Source organism: Leptonychotes weddellii, chromosome 12, assembly GCF_054177405.1.
Source record: "Leptonychotes weddellii isolate Sample4059 chromosome 12, ASM5417740v2, whole genome shotgun sequence".
NCBI lineage: Eukaryota > Metazoa > Chordata > Mammalia > Carnivora > Phocidae > Leptonychotes > Leptonychotes weddellii.
In genome coordinates, this window is record NC_138380.1 from 43,458,976 (window position 1) to 43,484,762 (window position 25,787).

The 25,787-nt window shown below is 40.7% G+C and overlaps 1 protein-coding gene across 2 annotated transcripts in view; it reads left to right on the forward strand.

The window, feature by feature from the left end:
• Nucleotides 1-25,787, forward strand: part of JAZF1 (JAZF zinc finger 1) — a 315,518-nt gene that overhangs the window by 178,455 nt on the left and 111,276 nt on the right. The gene's annotated exons all lie outside the window — the stretch shown is intronic.

A 25,787-nucleotide genomic window follows, 5' to 3' on the forward strand; every position in this document is an offset into this window, starting at 1 on the left:
ATAAGCTCATTCTGGAAGTATTTTGTATGCAGAGTTAGAATATGCTCTTTTGACTTCATAGGGCAGTTTGAGAGATTAATGGATTTATGTTTGAGTGAAACTTTTAAATCCTGGGTGAAGAAGTACTTTATGAATTCAGAACATTGTTGGAATCTCAGAATATATCAGGATGTAACAAATAATATCAGAAAGTTGTTTAATAGCAGCTCATTTTTAATAAAAAACATTCTTGGCGACCGACCCCATCTGTGCAGGGTAACATGAGTTTTTACTGAAACTAAACGTGTGAGCATGAGTTGAGAGAACACTTAGAAGTTGATTTATCAGGTCTAAAAGAGGACTTGGTGTTTCAGCCAACTTAATTAAGGAGACTGTGATTTCTGGGGACAACCTAAAATCAACTTATGTTAAGAAAACACACATCCCCAAAGAGGAAAAAGGCAAAGCAAAAGCAAGACTGGCTTTTAATGAGAATGAAAAATTCTGCTCATAATTCAGTGCATGAATTTCTATCAGCTGTCCCTTTTTTTTTATATGAGGCAAAGAGTGGTTTCCATCTCTTGGTACCAGAGCTGAGATTCACGGTCTGAAGCAGAAAACTGGGAATGAATTATCTGTACTGTTCCATTTCAAGGCATTTTTGGGGAAAACTTACTTAAACCTTTAGAGAGCCTTCAGTTGCCTTGTTCCATTTCAAGTTCTTTTATAAAGCATGTTTTTAAAATGATTCATTAACATAAACCTCTGTCTGCATATTGACTCTGGATTTCCTGCTTACCGGCCTTGATGGTAAAGTATCTGCAGGGTCTCATTGCCCGTCATTTTTTAAATATTTTAAGTAGAACACCTTCAAAATTGCATCTGATACAAATGAAGGTGTATGTGCTTACCTGGATTTCTCACAAAACTGGTTTCTGGTGTTTAACATAGGTTTTGAAAAGTCCCTAATTATACATTAGAATCACGTGTATGTGATATGTTAATTAGCCTACTAATATTGGGCAACAGGATCAATAGGCTTATAGATTAACTGTGGCACTGAATAGGACTTTTTAGTAGTGCAGCTATTGTGTTTTGGGTAAAATGTTACCTATGTGTATACAAATTCCTATAATACCAAACCTTCTTATACTAAGAATCTGAGATTTTCACATTCGGTCTTCATATTGTCAGCCATGTAGGCAGCAGGGGTTTTACTCCCCCAAAAAAATACCCTGCCAGGTATGACTTGGGACTATAAAAGAAGATGAATAGGGACAAGGGCCACACACAAAAAACCACCAGAGAACTTGAATCAAGTATGATAGTTTAGCATAAACTGTGTAGTAGGATAAGCCTGAATCCCAGAGAACCTTGGCGTAGGAAAAACAACAACGTGAACATGCAGTTCTTAACTCCGAATTCTCCACATCCTGTCCCAGATGACACAGAGTAGACCTACGAGGGGATGGTTAGGTTTGCTGCTGATCTTTAGGTGAAGAGAAGGATTGTGTATGGAGAGTTGCCCAGGTTACTAACAACCTTTCTCACTCGAGATCCCTTTGTGGACAGTGTCATATTGGTAACGTGGTACTGAGCACATGATAGACACGGTGCATATTTGTAGGTGATGGATAAACACCTAGTAAATGAGAGGGCTGAGCCATGGCTAGCTCTGAGGAGGAAGCCAAGTCTGGCCATAGGGAGAGATAGGCTAAAAAGAGTTTTAGGGCCCTTAGACATAGAAGGGAAACGTTGAAATTCACATGAAGCCAGTACAAGATTCAAGAAGAATAATAAGGGTTAGGGAACTGGAGAGAAAGTCAGCTTGACAGCAGTATCCTGAATACAGCAGGAAAGAGTACTATTAAAAAAATAATAAAGTTGAACAAATAAGATTTTTTTTTTCTTCAACCTCAGGGGAAAATGGCCTAATTTTGCTGAGCAGTGAAGATGGAAAAAGAATATTTCTCTGGTCATGTATCTGTTTATACAACTCTAATGTACTTTTGGACATCTCAAAATTGAGATGAAACTTTCTTTGGCAAGAACGTTGCCAAACACTGAAAGCAACAGAGTGTGGGTCCTTAAAATGGAGCTAGCTTTTTCGATTCTAAAAAGAAAAGAACTGAGTGGAAATTGGAGCCTTTATTTATACCTATTTTAAATTGCTTTACTCTCTTGAACATAGTGTGTCGAACAAACCTTTAATTCCTTGAAACGTGAGTCTGTTACAACACCTAGCAAATTTTAAAATATAAATAGATTAATGAGAATGAGACTGAATGAATTAGGGTTATGGGAACGCTTTGGGGCGGGGGAGATGGATATGAACTTTAAGGATAGGAAGCTCTGTTAATTTTGTGATGTGAGGAACAATGATAAGTCCATGTAATGGGAAATTTAATTACTGAGTCTGTATAATATTCGTGTACCTGGGAAATATAAAGGTCAAGAAGAAAGGCTACAAGATTTTGAATGAGAGAGACTATAGAAGAAATAACAGGGGTGCCTGGGTGGCTTAGTCGGTTGAGCATCTGCCTTGGGCTCAGGTCATGGGGGTCCTGGGATTGAGCCCTGCGTCTGGCTTCCTGCTCAGCGGGAAGTCTACTTCTCTCGGCCCCTTTGCCTCCTCCCCCCTGCTCATGCTCTTTCTCTCTCTCTCAGATAAATAAATAAAATCTTAAAAAAAAAAAAAAAAAAAACTAGAAAGAGCAAACCTAACACGCTTTGAGCTCTATGCTAAACATTTTTTTTACATTGCTTATTTCATTCTTCACAATAACCATGTGAAGGGGGTACTGTGATGATCTCCACTGTACAGGTAGGTGCCGAAGTTACTTAATTTGTCCTAGGTCCCCAGGTGGTATGCAGGGGATTATTGGGTTCAAACCTACATTATTAGGCTCCAGAATCTAGGTTCCTAATCACTGTACAGCCTGATTTGTTGGGATATCAGAGAGCAACAGACTAGTTTAGAAAAGTAAGAGAAAGAAGTGGAAAACTAATGTTAGAAAGAATGGTAGGACAGCTGGGCAGGGGGGACACAGAGAACCGGAGGGTAACAACTTAATGAAAACAGTAGGAGATAGCAGGAGCTAAACCTGCCATGAGACAGGCGATCAGTAACTCCTAAGTGATACATTGCTACGGGCGAAGCAAGTTGAGTGTGCCAGGCACATCCTAGTGGCGCAGGCCTCCACTGTCCTGCGCAGGAGGAGGGAAAGGGCGGAGCTCACAAGCACGGGGCAGAAACTGTCTTCCACTCACAGTCTCACCAATAGGCAAGTGATAGGTGAGCTGCAGGGTGCAGTCATGTGAGTCTCCATAAAAAGGCTGATGAGAAACACTAGCCTCTACCTGGGGGTTTCCTTCAGGTTATTGTGATGTGGTTCAGGTGGCTGCCTTGAGGGGACACGATAGCTTCTTAGTAACTTGTGACCCCCCAAAATGGGTAACTGAGATAACCTAAAGACCTAATAACCTACATGGCCTCGGCTGCTAGTTGTGCTATCTTTTCTACAAAATGTTTTTCTTAATTTAGAAATTTCATTTTAACTTTAATTTTTCAAATATGTATATCATTTTGGGGTAAGCTATAAAGGCATATCCTGCTTAGGTACAAATTGGTACCTTTCTTGCAGTCAGTTCCTGGTCATTTACTACCTAATAAAGATTTAATATTTTCTCATACCTAAACTACAGCTCTACTCGAATTCTCTTTGTAAGACACTGCATGGCCACAATAGTGAGGTTTGACCTCCTCTGAAAATGGATTTTTAGTTCACGTTTGCTACTAAATAGCAAATTCTAAAATGGGTTTCCTAGAACAGCAATTCCAAGAGGTATTTTCTTGTGTCTGTTTGTCTCTTACACACACCTCATTTATTCACGAACGATTCTGTGGTCAATTAAGTTTGGGAAATTCTGAGTTAAATAAAATGGGTTTCTTTACTATAGGATTTATCAGATCTTTTCCTTTGCTGCTATGCATTTTAAGTCTCCAAAGAAAATATATTTCTCATAGGGACCTGATCCCAGAGCACTTTTTCTTGAAGCATCTGATGGGACTAGTTCTGCATATACCAGTAGGGGGGTTGCTAGAATTATATCACTTTCACCTATATGCTCAACTTCCCCAAGGAACCCTCAAGCCTTTTATTCAGGAAAGCTTTCTGTTCTTTTTCTGATTCAGAACACTACTTTTTTCCTCATGGTCAGTGGGACAAAGAAAACTGTGCCCTTATATGGTAACTCAATCAACTTGTCTTGTGCCTCTCTCATTTGTTTGAGAGTGAGGCAGGGGAGGGGTAAGGGGGAGAGGGAAAGAGGAACCTGAGATCATGACCTGAGCTGAAGACAGACATTTAACCGACTGAGCCACCTCTTCTTGCCTCTTTTAACTTCTCACAACCTTCCCAGGTCCTAGTTGGCTTCTATTAAATAAAACTTATATTTTCTTGCTTAGAAACTATCACAATTTATTCCCCCCATCTCCAATGTAATTCTCTTCTCTCTTTGAGAACTAGAACAATGCAGTGGTTATAAGTTGGGAGGAGTAGGGCGCCTGGCTGGCTCAGTCAGTGGAGCATGTGACCCTTGATCTTGGGGTTGTAAATTCAAGCCCCACATTGGGTGTAGAGATTACTTAAAAATCTTTAAAAAATATGTGAGGAGTCAGACTACTTAGGTTTGAGTCTTGTCTCTGCTATTCATGAGCTTTGTGAGCAAGTTTGCAAGTCTCAGCCTGTTTCCTCCTCTCTGATGACACTTTCTTATTTTGAGTGTTAACTCATGCATACAAAGCACCTGCAACTGTGTCTGTGACATAGTGTTACATAGATATAGGTGTTTTTTGTTTTTTTTAAAGATCTTATTTATTTATTTGACAGAGACCGCAAGAGAGGGAACACAAGCAGGGGGAATGGGAGAAGGAGAAGCAGGCTTCCCGCGGAGCAGGGAGCCCAATGCAGGGCTAATCCCAGGACCCTGGGATCATGACCTGAGCCGAAGGCAGTCACCCAACGACTGAGCCACCCAGGCACCCCTAGATATAGGTTTTTAAATTATTTTTGATATTTTGCTCATGCAAGTCACCCTTTCTCTATCAAGTCAATAATTAGAGGAACAACTGCAGAGGGGAGGCATTGCTTTGGAGTGGGGCCAGAACCACTCCCAGCAGGAAATAAGCTCCATGAGGGCAGGGACATTTGCTGTCTCCCACAACTGGGTCCCCAGTCCCCAGAACAGTGCTTGGCACATGGTAGACTCTCAGTATTTATTGAATGGGTGAATGAATGCATTGTGAACTTGTGTCTGAGTCAAAGAGTGAATAAATGGAGGATTCCAGGAACTCTAGGGATGCTTCTGTGAGCCCTCAGGAGCCTCTGATACTCACTTGCATTGGGAGGGCTGCATGATAAAAATGGAACGTTGTACTTTTCTTCAGCATTCCAATGGAATGCAGAACTATTAAGGTCTATTAAGTGGTGGCTATCACTAGTTCTCCTGCCATAAACAACTGGACAGATTTATGAGATAATGGTTTGTAGGCTCTGGATAATCGGCAGTAAAGACTGGTCCCTGAAAGAAAGGAAACATGAGGTGAGCCTTCTTGATCACTGGCTCACTCTGAGGACAGTTTCCCTACTGCAGTGGAGTACGTTAGAACCTAAGCACAGCACAGCAGTACCACCATCCTCAGAAGAGATAGGTCAGTGGTGGGGTGACTAAAGCTGCTGGAATCTGTAGCATAGGGGACTGGAGATGAGGGATCTGTGCAAAAGAGGGCCACAGAAGTCTGCATGAGGGTCCTTCATGAGTCCATTGCTCAGGGTGAGCTGCACGTGTTATTTGGTGTAAGACTGTGAATCTTACCAAAGAGCAGCGAATACATGGGTGAGAATGAAACCATGAGACCAGAGGTGAGGTGGTGCTGGTAGGCATTGCATTCCATCACAGCCAGCATGGAAATGACTGGTTAACATCCTACTCTTTTAACTGAGCTATTAGAAATAAGAACTTTGTCCTAGAGTGGAGCCTGCTTTAGAGCCACTCTAACAACACCTAAAACCAAGCCTCTGTACAATCTTCAGAGGAGACAAAGTTCGGACATGGGTCCTGACAAGTTAGATCTTCTTGGGAGACACTTTGGGCGTTTCACAGATTTGCTCTAAGAAGGTATAAATCTAGGTCTATACAAGTTCAACATAATCAGCCTGAAATTGAACTGCCTGCTAGAACAAAAATCAACAGTCTTCATAGGAATGAATCCGATATGACAAATGTCTAATATGCGGTAAAAAATTACTAGACATGAAGGACAGGAAAATCTTAGACAAGGAAGAAAAGTAGTCAGTAGAGACCCTCCCTAACATCTGATATGGCCCAGATGTTAGTTTTAGGAAACAAAGACTTGAAAGCAATCATTATAAATGTGTTCAAGAACTTGAAGGAAAAATACACTAAATAAGAGGTTGTTTGGAATGAAAATAAAATCAGTCTGGGGATGCTTTTTTTAATCCTCCTACCAGAGTATAAAGTGCTTAATGAAAGCTTTCTTCCTTTTTCCCCCGCTGTTAGTCCCACTTGAAATCCTCACCTAATTCCCCCAAACCATCACTCTGGCTGTTTCATTTGGACTCGTTTTTGCCAGATTATTGTCTGTCATAGCCTCATAAAAAAAGCTGTAATTAGCCAAGTGTGCACTGACCTTCTATTTTATACAAGACTGAAACATATGAATTTTTTTTTTAATCTAAAGGCAGTAGGTTTTGGGTTTTTTGTTTTGTTTTGTTTTAATGAAACCACCTGCTTGTGGTCTTCTGAGAGCAGTCTGTATTTATTACAGTACAAGACATGCTTTCCTATTTCCATCCTTTGTCCACCAGATCTGAAGTTCTGTGTGCCCCAGCCCCATACTGAAGTTTGTGGCCTAATGTATGCCATAAACATGTTGCATGCTGTTAGATCTCAAACACCAGACGTTGTGCTACCATTTTCTTAACCTGTGTTTTTTTATGAACATCAGTTGAAACAAAGCCGAGATGGCTGCCTGCCAGATTTTCCTTGTAATATCTCTAACCTGATTTGGCTTGCTCATTGTGTTTTACAAAAACCATACACTCTCAAGGGACACTGGGAAGCTGGAAAGAACCCTTATGTGACATTTTGGCTTCCTTCAGCAGAATTAGCTTATGCTGCTGGCATGGTGATAGAGGGGTCTTGGCAGAACTTGGTGATATGATTTGCTTGCTAGGCTCTGGGCTTCTTGCATAACTTCTTTGTTGTCCAGTTTGTTCTTAGGGCAATCAGTGTTTTAAAGCCAGTTGCTTATACAGCTCCCTGTTAGGCTATTTTTTTTAGTCTGTCTTGTGTCCACCATCAGTATTTATGACTGGTCTTTTTTTTTAATTCCAGTATAGTTAACGGTGTTATATTAGTTTCAGGTGTACAATATAGTGATTCAACAATTGCATACAACACCCAGTGCTCATCACAAGTGCACTCTTAATCCCCACCACCTATGTCACCCCTACCACCCGCCTCCCCTCTGGTAACCATCAGTCCTCTATATTTAAGAGTCTGGTTTTTGGTTTATCCCTCTTTTTTCTTTGTTCATTTGTTTCTAAAATTCCACATATGCGTGAAATCATATGGTATTTGTCTTTCTCTTATTTCACTTAACATTAAATCCTCTAGATCCATTCATGTTGTTGGAAATTGCAAGATTTCATTCTTTTCATGGCTGAGTAATGTTCCTGTGTGTGTGTGTGTGTACACACACATACCATTTTATCCATTTATCTATCAGTGGACACTTGGGCTGCTTCCAGAATCTGGCTATTTGTAAATAATGCTGCAATAAACCTAGAGATATATGTATCTTTTCAAATTAGCATTTTCTTTTTTTCTTTTTTTCTTTTTTTTTTGGCAACTACCCAGTAGTGTAATTACTGAATCATATGGTAATTCTATTTTACATTTTTTGAGGACCCTCCGTACTGTTTTCCGGAGTTGCTGCACTGCACCAGTTTGCATTCCTACCAACAGGGCATCAGGGTTCCTTTTTCTCTACATCCTCCCAACCCTTGTTGTTTCTTGTATTTTTTATTTTAGCCATTCTGACAGGTGTGAGGTGATATCTCATTGTAGTTTTGCTTTGTGTATCCCTGATGATGAGTGATGTTGAGCATCTTCTCATGTGTCTGTTGGCCATTTTTACGTCATCTTTGGAGAAATGTCTGTTCATGTCTTCTGCTCTTTTTAGTTAGATTACTCTCAGTATTTCCAACTGTGACATTTCCTTGTTGATCAGAGTGTCCAGTGCCACCTCTTTTGCTCTCTCCCTGGCACTGTATAGATTCACCTTGAAACCCCTAGTGTCTCAGACCTTCCTTTCTTGCCTCCCCATTTGGGCTGGTTGCTGGATATTAACTTTGAATTTATCAACTTAGATTAATTCCAGTGTGCCATTGACCCTGCATACTCATTATCTCCACTCTTCAGCTTCAGATAAAACTAACAAGTGTGCCTACTCAGGCTAGCTGCTGAGAATCACTACAGAAAAGCACCTAGCAGTGTGATTTGTCCCACCACAAACATAACCTTTCCAACCTTAGCTGGGCCCTCAAGACTGTCCCATAATCCTTTTTCATCCTCCGTTAAAACCTTGCTAAACTTATCACCATCAATTTCAGGTGTACCCATTATACTGAGGTTCCTGAAGTAATTCCCAATCCCCTTACCAGCACATACAAAGACTTTCTGTGTCCACCCTCAACTTCCCTTTTCGTCGTCTCCAAATTCATCTGGATCTCTCATCCACATTGTCTTCATTCTTTCTCCCTTGTTCAAAGCTGGCACCACGGCTTATACTCTACACACATCTCTGATCCTGGTGGCCTCAAAATCCCTTTCCCTGGCTTCATTTAGTAACAGCACATCTACCCGAAGGTCTTGTCTGTCCCAAGAATTCCCTGCCCATTTCCTCTTTGTGGATAACTTAGGCATCTTCCTTGACACCACCTTCACCTACTTGGCCTCCCTGCGTTTGATGCCATTGGCTGCTTTGTTTCTGAAACCCTTTCTTCTCTTGTGCCCATTAACTTGTTCTGTCCTCTTTCTTCTACTTCTTTACACAGATGGAGGCTTCTCCCTAACTTGTATCCCTACTATTTTGTTTTTCCGTGTATATTCACTCCATTCCATGAGTGCCTCTGTGGAAAGGACTCTCTAGCCCATAGCCCTAGCTTCCCTCCAGTCTTTGTTTCTAACTGCCCCCTCCTTACTGATACACGAATGTGCAGGATGGGCTCCACTCATCCAGTGCTAGGTCTGTTATTTCACATCTGTCTCCGAAACTGATCCTCTTTTTTGGATTTACAATGTTTAATGGTACCTACTCCTTCATTAATCTAGGAAGCTTGGACTCTCTGCTTGCCATCTCTCTTCCTCCCATTTTCAAATACCCAAGCCCTAAAATTTGTGACGTATGCACCCTAATCACCTCTTGAATGCTTTCCCTGCCACTGTCTTTACTTTAGCCTCTAACTTCCTGTTTTGGATTGTGTCTGTTGAATACCTGTCTCCCCCATGAAGAGTATGAGCTCCATGGGGACAGGAACTTTGTCTATCTTGGTCATCACTATATCCTCAGCTTCGTGCCTGTTACACATAGGTTTTCAATAACTATGTTTTGAAGAAATGTGCGAATAACAATCACAGGTGTGTGTGTGTGTGTGTGTGTATTGTGTTGCTCTCCCATTATGTGTTTTACTCATCTTCCTAATTCCTGCCTCTTCACACCTGACTATATGTCAAGTACTTGAAATCAAGGGACTGTTGTGCATAGTGGCAAATCTTAACATAAGGGATGACCTTGGAGATTCTCCCCCCATCCTCCTCCCCGCCACCATACACATTTACAAAATGACTCAAGGCACTATACCTCTCTTATTTCATTTGGAAATTCAGATCACTGGCAGTAATCTACTTGATTTATCGTTTTCCCCTTATGTGCAGCACCTCGGAGTTAATTAAGAAGGCCATGAATCTTCCCTCCATAGCTCTAGCACACTCCCATTTGTGGGAAACTCATATTGCTGAGACTGTTGATTTGGGACTCAAGTTGAAACATTACTTAATTTTCTCACATTGAGGTTCATTATGCTGAGCCTAAAGACTAGTCTTGCCTTTGAAGGCCCCATCACTGGCAAGCTTTAAAATAGCTCTGTGTTCCCAGTTTCTAAATAACTTGTTCTCATTTCCGCCACCATGGCCAAGACCTTGCCTGCTGGCTCAAAGTAGTGCAGTGAGGTCAGCCTCATGTCCCCAGAAAGACCTCTCCCTCAGCCACAGTGTAGGCTCTCACCTCTGGTTTGTGTGTAGGTTGTTTCCAGCAATAGCAACGTGGACTTAGGACAGCCACACAGCTATGTCATCCCAAACAACACAAGACCATTCAGCCTAAACAAATGAGGAGTCTAGTATAAGAAAGCATTAACCTTAATTCCTTAGTAGACCAATGCTAAATTGTATGGAAATTGTCATGCTAAGGAAAAATGAAATGTGTAATACAAAAAATTACTTTGTCTTATCATTTTCAATACAGAGTAGCTTCTGCTGAGCACCTACTCTGTGGGGCGCTGGGCAGTGCACTTGGCTATGTAATCTGTAATCTCAGTGACCCTATGTCACAGCTCTTCTCTCCCTTGTACATCTAATGAATTCCCAAGAAGGCGGTGGAAGCTCTTAATCTTTTTAATGCCTTGGACCCCTTTGGAGAGCTGGTAAAGCTTATGGACTGTTTCCCAAAATGTTGTAAAATTCGTAAACCAAACTACATAGGGTTATGAAGAAAATGAATTATATTACAATGCGCTCATCAAAATATTAAAATTACACACTTGTGGTGTGGTAACATGTAGCTTTATTAAGGCCTTTAAGAAAGCTTAAGTGCTGGGTTCATAGCCTCCATAATTTCAAATTAGTGATGAGTATAAATATTTTCAGACATGTTACAATTATACTATGGTATCAAATTATTCGTGACTTCTGTGGATGCAAAGTCATAGGTACGGTGAAAAGACTGTGACCAATTGTCTAGATTCATTATTGAAAGAAATGCTACGTTTCAGTTAGAGTTTCAGTTTAGAGGTTACTGGAGGTAAAGATGTCAGTTGTTTTTTTAATCCAAGTGCACAGATCTCCTGAATCCTACCAATGGCCCATGTGGGTCCACAGACCCAGACCCCAGGTTAAGAACACCTTCATTAGGTGTCACAGTTACTAAGTAGCTTTTAGAGGTGGACTCAGGCCAAATGTATGCAACTCCAAGGTCTTTGCTTTTTCTTGTATGTCCTAGTAACTTCTCATCCTCTTGCTCTGCTTACCATTAGAATTTCACATAGTTTACATGTCATCAGGCTGCTGTGTGTGGAGTAGGTCATGGCAAAAGCAAATCATAAAATAGGTATAAAATAAAAGGGGTTTTTATTTTACAAAGAACTTCACAAATATTTCCAAGTATGCTGGTTTCTTATGAAATCACACATTTTCTCCATTGAGACATGATTCTACTATAAAAGATTGCTCTTACCTCCTTGTTTTTGTCAAGGATCAGATGCAGTGACTTGCCCAAGTTCACACACAGATAGTAAATGGCAGACTTGGGACTTAAACTCCCAAATCTTTTTGTTATACAGCCCTCTTCTTGTCCTTCTTCAGGATTGCCTAGACTCTAAGGTAAAAAGAAGTCAGGGGATTTCTCAAAGCTACATGGAATCCAGGCATGTCCGGGATGAGGGCCATGTCTCCGAATCTCCCCCTCCATTGTCTTTCACACATCGCTTTTAAAAACCTACCACTCGGAATTTGTGCACATAGAATTCTCTAATCAGATATGCAGACCAAGTGGAGTTACCAGACTTGAATAATTTAAGTGCTAGCTTGTATTTTATGTCCTTGTCTTCATTTGCCGATAAAACCAAACAACAAGCCAGGAGAGTTTTTCATTCAACCCTACGCAGGTGATAATTTAGTCACTGGTCATTGCACTCATGTCATTCCTGTCCCAGGGGCTTTTTTCTCTTGCCTGATGCGAGTTAGTGCATTTTCCTTGACAATCAATCCATTCTGTGCCATTGCTAAGGCCATAAACGTGATACTCGACAAGCAGAAGGATTTGCAGAGAAGGCTTCCCAGCGGCTTCCACCTTCCATGATCGCTGAAATATCCACACAGATTTAAGTGACGATGTGGGCCCATGTAATTTACAGATGGCGGGGCTAGCTTACAATTAGTTCTTGCCAATTAGCTCTCTCCTCTAATGAGATAGGATTTGGCGTGCTGAGACCAGAGACTTGATCTGGCTTTTGGAGTGCTTTCTGCCTTCTCAGCAGTGTCTGTGGACATCTTTTCTTGCCTGTGACTGACTTAGCAGACTCCATCTTTCATTTCCAGTTGAGAGGGTTGAGCAACAGTTAGAGCTATTCTCGGAAAACACAGCATCACTTTGGCAACTTGTGTGCTTGCCTCTTTTCTATCAGCTACTTCCCAAGTTTGCTGTTTGCCCAAACGAAGGTTAGCGGAAAAGGATAAGTGGTGTCCTTAAACCTAAAGAAAGTGCTAGGGCACTCGGGCAGGCGCATCAGCTACAGATGCCTCTGTCCTGTTGACTTCCAGGAAAAATAGAATCCATCGTTGGTGCAAACTTGATTTTTTCATTTTCATTATTGGGACAGATTAATTTGAAGCAGCTAAGCTTCGAAGTCACTTAGACTTGTTCTTCATTGTGCTCATACAAACATTCGCTCCTTATTGCCCGCTTTATTGTGTTCAGCACCAACCAAATTCAGTGATGGAGAGTTCTCTTGGGCCAAACAAGTATGATGAAAAGCTGGTTTCTGTATTGCATTAATCTTTGCTAGACAGCAGCCATATTTTTGAAAACTCAAACCCAGAATGCTTTTAATAATAAATGTACATTATGCTCTTAGTTCCTTACCCCTTAAAAAAATTTCTTTTCCTGGTCTTTAGCACAGATTTCTCTAGGGCTACGGTATCAAGGTCTTGTTTTCTAGATTTTTAAAGGGGCATGAGTGTATTTATAGTATCAAATCTTAATTCAAAGTTGAAAAACTATTGTAACCCCTTCAATTTCTAATTCCTGAGCTTACCCAACACCCCAGTAGCCCCTGAAAGCTATTGAATACAAAAATACCAGGTCTTGGCTCTGGAATCCTACCTGCTGTAAGTCTTTTTTTAATCCAGCTTCAAAGTCACAGAGCTTTACTCATGGCTGTCATCTCTCCCATCTGTTGATAAGTTTATTATGTGAATGTGAATTACAGGACTCATTCTATTATGTATCAGATAATACTGTGTTGGCAAAGCAAGTTAATCAGGAGTTTCAGGTGATCTTCTGGGTTTTTTGGGGTTTTTTAAAGATTTTATTTATTCATTTGACAGAACACAAGCAGAGGGAGAAGCAGGCTCCCTGCAGCAGGGAGCCTGGGATCATGACCTGAGTCGAACTGACTGAGCCACCTAGGCACCCTGATCTTCTGTTTTAATTTCCACTTAATTGTCTAGTTTCTTTTGTCCAACATGTTTTTAAGATTCATCCATATTATTGGATGTATTAGTACAAGTTCTGTTCTTGCTCTTTACATAGTATGCTGTTATATGACTTATCAAATTTATTTATCCATTCTTCTGTTGATGGTCTTTGGCTATCATAAGGAGAGAGTCCATGAACGTTCTTGGACCAGTCTTTCCGTGGGGGTAGCATTTATGTTTCTTAGGTATATTACTAGAAGAGGAATTGCTGAAGCATGGTATGGTGTTTAGCTGTTAAAAAGAGCCAGGTTTAGAAAGCGGTTGAACCATACGACTCTCCTGCAGGCAAGGTAAGAGACTTCCAGTCGCTTTGCATACTCGCCAATACTCTGTGTTGTCAGTCCCTCCAAGTTTAGTATTCTAGTGGTTGTATAATGGTACTTAGAGCAGTTCCTTTTCCATCCATCATACCTCTTTATTTTTGCTCGGTAAAAATGCTGAAAGAATTAAAAACTGAAAGAAATAATGCTTAGATTTCATGAACAAATACAATGCTTTTGAGTTTATTCACATGTTTAACAATGATAAACTATAAAATTTTGCCTTTTCATTTGTTTTCTAGATTGCAGTAATAGGTGGTTTTTAAAAACCCATGCTAATCTGAATCCACAAATATGGGTGGTAAGAAGACATCAGTTCATCTTTTTACAAAGAAAAGTGTCAATCTGTTGAATCCCTCCCTTTACCACCCTCAGCGGTGGGCAGTCCAAAAACTGGGATGTCCCTGTATTCTCTTTTCTCCTCCTATGCCCAAGCAGAGAACTCCGTGGGTGTCATGAGCCATTCCTGCCCATGTCTCAGGGAGGGATGACCAGACGGGGTGCAGGTGGCTGTAGCTTCTACACCGCAGCACTTCCAGATGCCCTCGAATGCATCTCTGGACCCACTGCCCAGAGCTAGCTAAAGGACGGCACAGCTGTGTCAGATTTCTCTTTGCAAAAATGAGAACAGCTTTATTTTTTTGAGGGGGAAAAACAACGTGCCTAGGTACACATACATGTGTAATAAAAACATTAGAAAGTGCATGGAATGGAGAACTTCAAAATCCGGAATCGTAGTTCTCCCTGAGGACTGAAGTATCACAGGAAGGATTAGAAACAGGGCTTCACCTGTGTTAGCATTTTATTTCTTAAGCTGGGGGTGAGTTTACAAGTTTCTGTGGCAGTGTTCTTCAGACCATTTAGGAATCCTAAATGTTGTAAACAGTTCGTTCTCGCTATTAATGATGTATATATCAATGTAATACATAAAAGAAACCAAAATCACCTCTATTTCTGCCACCATGCACAGGAAATACCACTCTTAACATTTTGGCCTATGTTCTTCCAAGATTTTGTATTCTGTTCTCTCTCTATATAATATATATATTAACACAAATAGTTCCATAGTGGAATTTGTTCATGTAGAAAGAGACCAAAAAAAAACCAAAACAAAATAAATGGGCCATACTCTATATTCCATTTTTATACTTTCCTTTTTTTAAACAAATTTCATTGTGGAACTATTTATACATTAATAAATACAGCTATATTATCATTTTAATGGGTACATATTAACCTACATATAGGTTTACTATAAATTTCTTTAACTCTTTCTTGGTGAACATTTAGGTAGGTTTTTTTTTTTTAAATCAGTGTATAAACAGTGTAACACTGAACAGCCTATATTTATATCTTGTGAACACTAGTCTGGTTATGTCCTTAGGATAAATTTCCATCAGGGGGTTGCTGAGTCTAAAGATATGCACAACTGAGATTTTAATATATTTCGCCGAAGTATCCTCCAGAAATGTTTCAGTGTAGAATATATAGGTGTCTGTCTATTTTGCCCTTCCTTACCCACAGTGATGATTAGGATTTTTTAAGATTTTATTTTTTTTAAGTAATGTCTATACCCAACATGGGGCGCCAACTCATAACCCTGAGATCGAGTCACATGCTCTACTAAGCCAGCCAGGTGCCCCTAGGATTCTTCTGTATTTTTCCCAGCTTGAAATATTTAAACAATAACCAAAAAGCATATCCCTTTGTTAATAATTTTCATCTATTTGATTTTCTATCTTATCAATGTATTTTTCTCTTTACAAAAGTAGTATCAGTGTGGAAATTTGGTAAAATAAAGATGATGAAAATACTTAAATTTTTCCACCCAGGGTTAATCATGGTTAATATTTCTGGGTATTTTCTTCTAGTTTTTTTTCTTGTGCATGTTTTTTCTGAATCCTACCATACATAGAATTTTGTCATCTGCTCTTCTTAACTATATTAATACCTGGAACTTAACCATTTCCCATCGGTGATTGGATAGTTTTCTATTTTTCACTGTTACGAAGGATGCCATGATTCCCTCCGACATGTTTCTGGAATGGAGATTCAAGAGTGTAGACACCTCACTGATAGAGATTGTCACATTATTTCCATAAAGGATGTTAGTCAATTTTTATTACCAGCAGTGAATGAGAATATTGTTTCACTGTTTCCTTGCTGGCATAAGGATGACCATTTTTAAAACTTTGCCAATTTAATATTAAGGAAAATGTCAGTACACAGTGTTTGTGAATGACCAGTGTGATGAATCTGTCTTTCATGTAAACAGGGCCATGAACTAGAACAGGGCTGGTAGATCTTTTCAACAACATATAAAGGAAGGCTATAATTTCCAAGCTGTCTTCTGGAATTCCTTTCAAAAGGGTACTGAATATGAGATCCAGATAGAAGCCAAAATTTATGCCCCAGTCCCTGGAGAACAATGATCAAATCATTCATATAAAATTATAGAGTCCCTTGCTTGAAACTGAATGACTAAACATTTGAATGATTCCCGAGGAATCAAAGATCATCTTGCACTCAGATATGTTCCTTCCTTTCCACCATTTGCAATCAGGCTGTGAAAATCACAAAGGCCCTAGACGAGGAGGGAACCAGATGTAAGGGGGTGGAAAGAGAGAAGGTGGTGGTGGCTGATTTCTGCTCCCATCTCTTTTTCAACAGCCACTCCCTCCAGCCCCCGACTTCCCTTCCATCCTCCCCACGTGTGCAGAAGTCTAAGGTGAGAGACTATAATAGGAAATGGTAATTGGGCCTTTTCAGATCCCTTGGCTTTTACAGGTGGACCCAGACTAGCCCCGTTGCTTAGGCCTGTGAGATCCACGCCATCTTGCAGTCAACCTGGATGTCCCTTCCTTTTTCTTTTTTTTTTTTTTTGTCTGAGCTTAAGCAGCTGGGAGGTGAAGCCACTCTCCTCTCTGTTGCTTGTGCTGCTGCTTTGCAAGTTACCAGATCAGCATCCCAGACCTCTAAAGGAATTAAGAAAGAACTGGAAAGAACTTTCTAAGCAGGGTACCACGGGAAGGTCAGACAGGATTATCCCTTGAGAGTTTCCTAAGAATTTTGTTTATCCAAAAGTTTCAACCAATATGAAAGCATGAAAATAAACCTGCCTTTCCCACCAGAGAGATCTGGCCACCAGTAATGATTGTGGCAGCCTGTGTTAGTTATCCTGCTTCTCTGTTTTTACAGAGGCTCAGCAAAAGGATAACGCTGCATATGGGCTTCATCTCCTTCCAGGCATGGCCGCATTCCAGACACTAGCACCAGCGGTGTCCTTTGCCTTCTAGGGGTTCCCCTGCCCCCACAAACACGACTGTGTCCAGGGTCAACCTTGAACTCTGTTTTTCTCACTTGTGACAGGAATAGAATTTTGCATCTCAATCTCCACTTCCATTTATCGCCAAACCGCTGCAATTCCCTCGTCACCGCTTCAATCTGCACAAAGTGAGGTTTCATTACTATATTTGCAATAAAAATACTATAAATCACGTAAGGCTGGTGTAAGACAGAGCGGGTGGGGATAAAAGAAAAACAGCGCTCTTCCCAAGTTAAACTCAAACCCACCATCTGTGCAAGGCACCTTCTCGGAAGAACCTGGCCTTCTGCTAGCGGGAATCTTACCTTGCCATGCGGAGTTGCCGAATGCATTGTGCAGTGTTAATGTGTCGAATACTTTTTCTTTTAGCAAATCTTCTAGAACTGAAAAGCGCTGCCAGCATGCCGCTCATAAAGCGTGAGCTTTTCCTGATTACATTTCCATGTTTTGTAATAGCAGGGAAAGGAGGATTCAGATACTTCCAGTAGCTTTCCGATGGAACGTTCATGACAAAATACAGAAACATGTGTGTCCAAGTGATATGTCACTTGACAGTATTTTTCTCTCTTGTTTTTGTGTGCACAGCGGCCGGATTGGTCATGTGGTTTTATTCATGTAGTCGTATCTTTACCCCCTTCCTCCTGACTTGTTCTAGGGATGGGACGAGACGAACTTCAGAAGTTAAATTCAAACAAGATGTGCGGGAATGAGTTTCTTTTAGGGATAAGGGAGGAATGCCTTCTAGTCGAGAAGGATTTATGATTTTTGGCTTTGTTTTTCTCTTCATTTTTCATCAGGCTTGAGCACATTAGATTTTGGTAAGTCTGAAGATTTATAAAATACAAGGCTCTTTCCTTTCTTGTCAGGACTAAAGATCAAGAAGGGTTAATCAGCACTCAATGGAATATACTCACATATACCCCCCCTCAAAGATGTATCACATAGAAATATAAATTTTTTAAATAGGGAGACATTTGCCAGTCTTCATCATGTAGTCAAATTTGGGGAAATTTAAGGATGTTGGGATCCATGGCCTTTATTCATCTCAAAGAGTAATTTTGAGATGTCAGAAGACTTTTGAGTGATGGACCTTGATGTATGTTAAATAGCCATAAGGAAAACTTATTTATGCTGTGTGAGACAACCTGCCTGTAACAATGAACATGTTCAGATCTGCGTTATCTTAGACTTTGCATATAGAATGGATGCATTTTTCATTAGCCGCCTGACTTTTTGTTGGCTTATTTGTGTTATAAAAAAAATATCATGGAACAAAGTTATCTTGGGTGTACAACGACTTGAAAAAATAAGAAATGCAACATTTTGGTACTGTCAGAGTTATGCTCTTTGCTTAGATTTCATGCTGAAGAACAATATGTACATATTTTAACCTTTGAGGCTGATATGTAGTGAAATGTGCAGTGTCAGTGTCTATAAATGAAACCCTGTAGCTGTCACAGCTGTCTTGACTTCTTCTGAAAAATCTACAGCACGTTCCGAGTCGTTCTCATGCTGATAATGTTAGAAAAAAGAAACACATGCGAACATACACACTCAGTCACAGATACCACGATAGATTCCAGACCACGAGATAGACTGGGAATGTCTCTGTCTTTCTCTGTCTGTCTCTCTCTTTCTCTGATTTTTCTTGAAATTAGCTTGGGCATCTTAGCTACTGTTTCAAGGACTTAACAGGTTCATGAGGTACCGTTGGCACCTCTGCTGACCCAACCAACCGTCAGTAAGATTCACAACCACCAGAATGGGTTTGTTCCTTTTCCCTCTGGTTTTCTTAGTCATCTGCCCGGCTTGACTCCTTCCTAAAACAAACAAACAAACAACTTTATATATACTCTGTGGACCACAAAAAAAGGTTTTTTTAAATTAAGGAAATCCTAAGGTATGCTTTAAAGATGGTGGGCTGGGAGTGGATTATTTATATTCTACAATTTTAGGACAATATTTTGTGTTCCTTTTGATGTTGAGTCTCAATCTAATTTTGTAGATCTCTGTATAAGGTTATAATTGTGACATACATTTAACTGTGTCATTTCATGAGGACTTGCTATGTTGCCACATCTTCAAAATTACTATTTTGTAAAATGCCCACATGATACTCCTTCCCTAAGATAGAGTTCATGGAGACAGGGACTCCATATTGTCAGATGACAGCTTATAAACTTTCATTATTAAAAAAATAATAAACTTTCATTATTGTAGATTACACTGAAGCAAGCAGCAGTTAATGTGCCAGTAGTTTTGTCCTTTTAGATTATTTTCATAGGACCTTTTCTCAGAAGTAGATGCTATTTACCACTGAGTCTCCAACTTCTGCCACAGTGTACATATTGGATGATAATATTCATTACACATTCCCAAGGGAAAACAGATTTCTACTAAATCCCAAAGCATTTGGAGGAGGGAGAGTATAGGGAGGCACTAGAGCAATTGACAATTGCCATCAGTATATTATAGGTCTGTAAGTAACCAGTTCGTATGTTGGCATCATTGTCCACCATAAGAAATGGTGTAAGGATAAGAGAAAATACTGCTCACATACAGTTAACCATAAGTCTACCTTAGTTTGTTTAAAATGGAGTCCTTTACGAACATCAGTCTGTGTGTTTTAACCTGTGCGATTATTTATGGCAGCACCACAACTGTGTGCAGAGTGGACGGCCACTCCCACACCACCATTTTAATTTAATAGGAATAATTACAGGGATAGAATTTGAAATGAAGCAGAGTAATTCTTTTCTCTTCCAAAAATTAGCTTTGATCCTCTTAACAGTGGAAATGTAGCCCCAAAGCTACGTTGTTTCAAATTTAGAATTAATTAAAACTTAGCTGTGATATAGAAGATGACTATTTTTGTACTCCTAAAATTGTCATTGACTTTTAACAATTAATACGTTTGCAGAATGCTATATGCCAAACGATACATGGTATGTTTGAGGGTATATTCCCCAGAAAATCCTGTCTTACTATCTGTGTTCACCGTGATTTATAGAAAATCAATCCCAAAGAATTCCACTTCAAAGCACAATATACTTTGGAATTTGAATTCCCTAATTCTGAAAGCTTGCTGTGTTCAGTTTGCTGCTTTTATTAAATTAAAGGTAAATGTTAACCCTATAGAGTGAGGAATCATTTATGTTAACCTTTGGGGAACTTTAGCCTATTGATTTAAAGGGGACAAAAAAAAAGATTTGCAGTTTATTCCAGACAGGCATATGTAGGGTTGTTCTACAACCGGGGCCAAAGTTCAAATTCCCTTCAATATCAGGGGAAATTCTCTCTTCAGCATGTTACTGTTTTAAAAACAACTGCCTTTCTTGCTGATTAAAAGTGATTTTAACTCTAGTGCTAAATACCAAAATGAAAGCAGCAGATAGGGAAGTGCTTGCATGTCTATTTGCTTTTACCCTAAGCCTGGCCATTAAAGGTAATTAATTTATGGCCTGGCAAAGCCTTTCTGCCTTTCTTCTGTGGATTTGTTAGTTCTGCATTCAGTATGGGATTCCACATATAACTTGTATCCACCATTTCTGATCCCTTTGGTTCCCCTTGTCTCTTGGAGCGCCCAGGATTAGCATGAAAGCCTTCTGTTTTTAGAAAAGCATATCTTGACTCTCGGGGATTGAAGAAGACTGTGAATCACCCAATCATTAGAGCAAGTTGGATAAACTTCATAAGCAATGGGTATGTACAGTGAGCTGGCCTTCCTAACACTTAAGGCCGTGGACCTTGTAGTAATTTTCCCACATAGTTATAAAGTTATAATAGTTATAATGATCGTCGTTATTCTTTTCTAACATAAGGTCAGCAAAGTTAACAAGCACATCTACAATCAGAAAAGCTTAAAGAAAAGTGATTGGATCGTTCTTATCTACATGCATTTCCTTTACTATGTAGCTAGTCTTGTATATGGTAGATTCTCAGTATGTTGAGTGAAAATACCCATTTTGTGCTGAATTGTAGAAGACCGTCAGGAATTCATGCTAAAAAAATTGTGCAAAGAGCAGGAAGTTTTGAAATTATTTAAACAATTATTATGGCTGGGGTGCCATCATCATTTTCTAGATGAGCAGACTAAAGCAGAATAGAGGTTCCTCACCAGTAGCAGAGCTGAGATTTGAACTTGGGTCTTACAGGTTCCAAAGCACTGGACTGGCACAGCATTCTGCCTCTGGGTGATAATAGTACACCTTTGACACCCATGATGGAAAGACCCTGAGAACACCCTAAACCTTTAGATTCCCAAATACCATCACATGGGCGCACAGTGGAAATGCAGGCTTCTTTTGGCTGGAGCTCTTACTGAAACTCTTTTAATGATGACATTTCCTTGTTTTAGATAAACTCTCTGGTGGACAGGTCTATATCCTAGGCTGATCAAAGCCAGCGTTCCATTCTTGAATTTATCCAAGAACAAATTCCGGCAAATCCTATCTTTCCTGCCATCACTAGCTCTCGCTGTCAGCTTTCTTTGGGGGTGGGGGGAGATATTTTCTGAAAAATAAATGCTTTAACATCTTCACCAGTATTCTAGGCATGTGTGTGGTGACAAATAGACCATTCCCAATCATGAGGCAGTATGAGGTTGTTGGTGGGGCCAGGTCTCCTCTTGTGCTGCTCACTGACGCACCCCAGCCTTGGGCAGCAGAGAGAATTCAAAGTCCTGCCTCAGGCAATTACAGCTCTTGTACAACTCCTGTATCCTGTGTTATAATTGCTTGCCATGTGTCTGTGGGAGACGGTATAGCCCAGTGGCTAAGTACACAGCCTCTGGAGACAGACTTCATGCATTCAAATCTCCTCTCTCCCTTTGGTAAAGTGTGCAGTCTTGAGCAAGGCGCTTAACCTCTCTGTGCTTCAGTTTTCCCATGGGTATAGATTGTGGTTAGTGCTAAATAAGGTAGTACACGGGAAGCACTTAGAACAGTGCCTGGTGCATAATAAACACTATATGGTTGATAGCTGCTAGTGTCCTCAAAATTTCAAAAACAGAAGAAGTTTTAAAGAGTAAGCCTTCCAATGCCAGCTTTCTGTTACGATGAGCCTTTATTTACCCACAAGGCTGCTCCAGTGCCTTCTCACACATGCTCCCTTTTTAGCGCCCCTGTTTTTCTTGCATTATCTTTGGTCCATCCTGCTTCCGTTCGACTTGTTTGCTGTGTCTGCCATGCATTCTGCCCACCTTCAGGGTCTCCCTGAACTCTTCCCTTGTAGTTTCGTCCTTCCCTGCTCCCCTCTCAGCGGGCTTTGCAGCAGGCTGTAAGCGGCAGGTGCACGTTGAGTTGGAGAGGTGCTGCATTCGCCCCCTGGGTGCTCCTGGGAACTTTTCCCCTTGGATGTCATCCTCCTGCAGCTTCACGTTCTATGAGGCTTCCCCAGTTCTCACTGTGAATGTGCCAACCCCGCCATTGTCACTCATGGCCAGGCGGAGGGTCCCCCTCCGGCCACAGCATGACTTCCCTGTGCATGAAAAACAGACCAGCAAAGACTACCCAAAATTGTTAGAACCTTGTCATGTTTTTACACCATGTCTCTTCTAAGTTCCCGGTACTAGGTTCATTTATCAAAGGTTATCCTAAAATGAATGTAACCTAAAGAAATTTCCTGCGCAAGATAAGTGCACTGCCCCAGGAAGAAAGATAACGCAGGTTAAGAACTAGCACTTAGAAACCAGAGGTTTTTCTCCGAAAGGAGTAAATTCTCTCTTCTGGACTCCTTGGGTACTTTCGGTCCCATGGTTTAAAAGAGACCCTCGAATTGCTGTGTAACATTTTCCAGCAAAAGGCTGTTTGGTTAAATAAACACAGTAGGTCTAATGAATTGGGAAGATTTCATGTTCTAAAACTTGCCTTTTTCTGTGAGAAAGTTGCTCACAGATGTATACCTTTTCCAAAGAGAAGAATCTGGGGAATGTGAATGCATTTTTATGCCAAGTAAAGTTAAGTGGAAGGTTATGGCATTTCACCCAAGCCTTGCTCTGGGCCATACTTACCTTGCCTTATCTTCCGTGGAATAAAGATCATGTACGCTAAAAGTGCCAGGTACTTGAGGAGAGACAAAGAGCTCTAACATGTAGTCCATACACTCAAATAAGAGGACACACACGGAAACTTAAATAACCATGCAAAGTGTGTCCCAGGGGATTGCACTGAGTAACTCAGATGGTTGGCACAGTGACTTCGGAGGAATTGAAGCAATCAGAGAACCTTCATCAGAGGAGGAAGAAAGTGACAAGGCTGTGCAGTGTAAATAGGAGTTGGCTAGTAGAGAGGAAAAAGAACGGCATTTCATGCAAAAGGATGGAGGAATGAAAAGTTTAGAGGCGTTTTCCTGAGATTTGTCCAGAGGATGCTAAGTATGATGGGAAAACATCAGGAACATCCTAGTTAAAATCTTAAGTCTATTGTTTACTCCCTGTGTGGCCTTGAGATGACTAACCTCAGAACCACCATTCTCTCATCTGTAAAGTGAGCATAATAAAGAAAACTGAATAAAAAATCTCAACAGCCTTGAATGCTCAGTAGGCATTTCCCCGAATGGTCGCTGGTATTATTGATCTCCCTGCTGCTGTCACATTTCCACCAGCAGCAGCACTATTTCTAATCTTACCGCTGCTCGCTACTTCTGTTCCTGCTATTACAGCCACTGTTAACTCCTGAGAGTGCTATGCTGATCTCTATGGGCAGGTCCCAGCCCAGCTCTTTCCCTGATTGTCCCCTTCTCCCAACCCCCCATTGCCGTCCATTCTCTGCTCCCTAAATTCTTTGTAAGGAGACCTCTGACTCGGACACAGCAGGGTGGGGCTGGTGCAGGCCAGACTGCAAAACCATCTTCCAAGACTGAATTCAAAGGTAAAACACTTGACCTCACGTTGCCCGTGAGTTATGGTGAGCAAAATGAGTCCCATGGAACTGGCCCTCTGGTTCGTAACAAGAACGCATCAGAGAACACGGACTGGGCCGCAGGGTTCCCTAGACCATTTTGCACAGCTCCAGGGATGCTTCAGATGAGCAGTGAGGTCTAGCTTGCTGATTGCTTGGACAGCAGCCGTGTGCCTGACGGCACCCAGGCTAGTTTGGCCGGCTGAGCAGGGGTGGGGGTCCCATAGCTCTGTTGTCATTCTTCCTTCCCCTTGAGTTGGAACTGGTTGTGTGGCATTCTTAAAAATGTTTTCTATCTACTTGCCTTAGACATTCCTTCCCTTCAACATTTGAACTGCTCTTTAATAGAAACTGTGCATCAGTCACCTTAATGATGTTTATTCTGAGCATTTTCTTATAGAGCCACCTTGAATATCAGATGCATCCTTTAGGAACAGGAAAAGACATTAAAATATACAGAATAGGTAAAAACCCATGCTTCTCTTCAATATGGCTTCATGACGCTGCAGAGAGAGGACTCTGTAAAGGAATGGGAGGATTAAGAAATGTGCGAGGAAATTAATAAGGATGGCCTTCATTCCTTGTACCTGCTCTCTTTGTGATAAATTCCCATTTTCATTCCTGATATATTAGACTGCTCTCAAGGTTTCTATGTGATGACCTAGTCCCTCATTTCTTATTTCACTGACCAAGTTCTCCTACTTCACAGATAGGTAGAACTTGTCTGGTGCGCTTGTTAGAGATGTGTTTTATTGCTGTAGCTAGAGGTCTGGAGTATTTTACATGCTATTCTTGGAATTTTCAATTAGCAAATTTTAATTAACTAATTGAGGTTTCTTATTAAGCTTTTATGATTTGTCATAGTAGTCTAGCTGTGCGTGCACCCTATTCTATTAAGAAGCCATTAAATCCTTAGGAACAGCCTGTGAATTCATTAATCTTACTGTAACGTTGCAGTAGTCGGAGTACAGAAGCAGGGGCATTTGTTAAGCTAGAGTCCTAAAATAGGATATTCTAGATGAGAAAATGTTGCAACAATGGAGCTGGGGCAAAGGAGGGAGATAGAGTACTCCGGAAAACCTGCAGACACCCCATTTGGATTTATTTTTGAGTCAGTTTTTATTCTTTTTTTTTTTTTTTAATGCCTCTCTAGTGGATGTTCTGGAAATTTAGAATACTTCATACCAGCTGCACAACTTGAAATCCTGTAGAAAGCTCTTCCCCTAAGCGGCCTGAGGTGACCTCTGAAAATGGTTCACTATTCGCTTGACCCAGAAAACCCTACAAAATCATGTAAATCAGGAGGTTCAAATCTTCATGTTCACTTTAAGAACACAAGTGAAACTGCCCAGGCCATCAAGGGTATGCATATCCGAAAAGCCACCAAGTATCTGAAAGACATCACTTTACCGAAGCAGTGTGTGCCATTCCGTCGCTACAATGGTGGAGTTGATAGGTGTGCCCAGGCCAAACAGTGGGGCTGGACACAGGGTCGGTGGCCCAAGAAGAGTGCTGAATTTTTACTGCACATGCTTAAAAATGCAGAGAGTAATGCTGAACTTAAGGGTTTAGATGTTGATTCTCTGGTCATTGAGCACATCCAGGTGAACAAAGCCCCAAGATGCGGCATAGAACGTACAGGGC